Genomic DNA, 2813 nt, shown 5'->3' on the forward strand with positions numbered 1-2813 from the left:
AAAATAATTTTCAGTTCCATGAATATCATATAACTATCCCAACTTTCGAAGTTTGGGTTTCATGGAAGCAAACATATTCCACTTGACTGTAACAGAATCCTAGCTTTTGGATCGAAGGACGAGAGTCACATGATCCATAGCATTAGCGGGAGGATACGGAAAGCATGCGATAGGACAATGTCCTTCTCGGCACTTTTGAGGATAATCCTCATATTACGTTACCAATCGTAAAGTTTTAACCAGATATTTAACAGCTATTCAATTTTAATAGGGAAGGTGGAAATGCGAGCCATTATTCTACAACTATTATGCAAGAAACACTTAGACAGTGTTCATAATTAATTGCACTGAGAATTAAACATGTTAATTCAACAGTGCGCTCCCACTCAAATCAATATCTCTCACAATTAATTTTGAGTGATACAAGATCCAGACTTCAATTCATCGCCATAGAATCATCATCTCATAACGGGAATTTTAATCGGTAGGCCAACTTGCCGATCACATCTCTATGTGACTCTTGCTCATCTTTCGATGCGTGTGTTCCGAGCTCAGGACGATCCTGCCATGAACGTCAAGGCAACCAAGTGATCTTGCTGCGAGGTCTGACCTCACCCGCCTCACACTTCTCTAATCGTTCGTACCCATGCATCCATGGCGCACCCCGAAAAGATAGGTGCCGTGACGGTGCTACACTTGGGAGAACACTAACTACTTGATATTTTAAGTGAGAGATCACCCTAATAAAAGCGACTACCGCACAATCAAGAAGGGTGCATCATAAGGGATAAACATCTCAGGCAATTCATAATAGCATGATATGGTATAGCCCTTTCTGACGGAGAAGTATTTCATTTCTTCGTCTTCGGCATTCGCGTCGGTGTTCACCTTCGCGAAGATTGCCACCACCTTGTCGATGCACCAGATAATATTGCTATCTCTATAGCTAACAAAATAATGCATTACAACAAGGTTGACACGCAGGTCATTAAAGTGCAATCATATGGCTCCAGCCATCATGCCGAATCATGACACGCAGGTCATGTTAATCAAATTACATCATATAGTCATCTCATACATAATCGAATTAGTATGAGCACTGCTATACCACATCACATGCACATCCTGCAAAACCAAGTTAGACGCCTCTAATCGGTTTATGCAAAATTTATTTTACGTGGCTTCTAAGGTTTTGACTTAAACCGCAGCGACCAACGTTCATCATCAAGTATGATTATTCAGGTTGCTAGATTAACATCTCGGGGTGTATGAAACACGGGATAATTAAATCTCGAGCCCCATACTAAACTTCGTCATACGCATGACCCCCGTGCAGATCATATCTGCAATGCCCTTTCATCTGCGAATTTCATCTTTCTTTTGACTACGGCAGAACCCAAAGAACTGATAGCACTTCCATGATCAATCAGGATCACGGATTGCCAGAACTTTGTCAAATTCCACCATGCTGTCTCGAGATTGAGCAAACACAAATTCTAGGGAAGCAACAAGAACCTCGGGTAACAGATTTCATCTGTCACCCGCATAAATAATTTTCAGCAATATATCTCATCTACTACCTAATTATATTATGCAATACCCATACATCTCCATGTATTCTAGATCGAAACCTGCATCTACGCATAGCACGGCTCTTGATGCCACCGTAGGGTAACGCAGCAGAAAACAAAAAATTTCCGACCTACGCACCAACCCAGGACCACTATGGAGACTGCATACATGGTTTGATCTTTTTCGTTACCGACTCGTAGCGCAGCGGGAAGTAGAGTCGATGACGATCGGCGGTGCAGATCCCCGCAGCTAGGATTTACAACCTCCCAACCACGAGGATGTATACCCTCATTTGCTCCTCAGACAGCCCTCCGGGAGGCGGTCGAACAGCCCCCCGGATGGTGTCGCGGACAGCCCTTCGGGAGGACCTTCGAAACTCGAACGGTCACTCGGACAGCCCTTCGGGAGGACCTTCGAAACTCGGACGGTCACACGGACAGCCCTTCGGGAGGCACTCATGAACTAAGACCGAAACTACGATCTCTCTACAGAGTTGCACACATACGGTGTCATCTATCCGGCAGGGCTTCGCCGTCCAGAACTAGTTCCTGCCGGAACCCAGACAGCCTTACGGCCCTACGAAACTCTTTTCGTGGGAGGGAGAGAAGAAGCCAGATAATGCATGGCATGTGTATGAGAGCAAGGGATGAGTGTGGAGGGCTGCCCCTCCACCTCTATTTATAGGAAATCCCAAGGGGTAGGGTAGTTTCACAAAAAACCCAAAATGCACATGAATGAAGTCCTTCCACAAGGACCTAGGAGTGAAACCAAGGAACAAGAGGGTCCCCAAGGGGGGATACCCCATGTGGCCGGCCACAACCCCATGAGGGGCCCAAAAAATGGCTCCTATCCATCCATGTCATCCCCAAGATCTTTTGGAGCAAAGCCCCAAAAGGTGGCTTTCCATAAAGTAACCATAAAGCTGATTTTCACTATTCACGACGACATTTTTCAGCGTCTGATCGAACTGAAAATATTTATGTGGGCTAAGAACATTTCCAGTACCCACTAAAATGATTTTCAACGCGTTCCGAAACAATTCCGGTTTTAGTGATTTTCATCTGCGAAACGCATCTGAAGTGGCTCCGGCAGCTCCGGAACATTTCCGGTGTTTATCTCAGAAAATTCCAAAAAGCTTCCAGAATGATTCTGGCATCCTCCAAGAATTATCAGGCATGTGCCGAAACCAATTTGACTTAATGGTGTATCCCGAAACAACTTTTCGGTATCATCGAAACTTA

Source organism: Aegilops tauschii, chromosome 3, assembly GCF_002575655.3.
Source record: "Aegilops tauschii subsp. strangulata cultivar AL8/78 chromosome 3, Aet v6.0, whole genome shotgun sequence".
Taxonomy (NCBI): Eukaryota; Viridiplantae; Streptophyta; class Magnoliopsida; order Poales; family Poaceae; genus Aegilops; species Aegilops tauschii.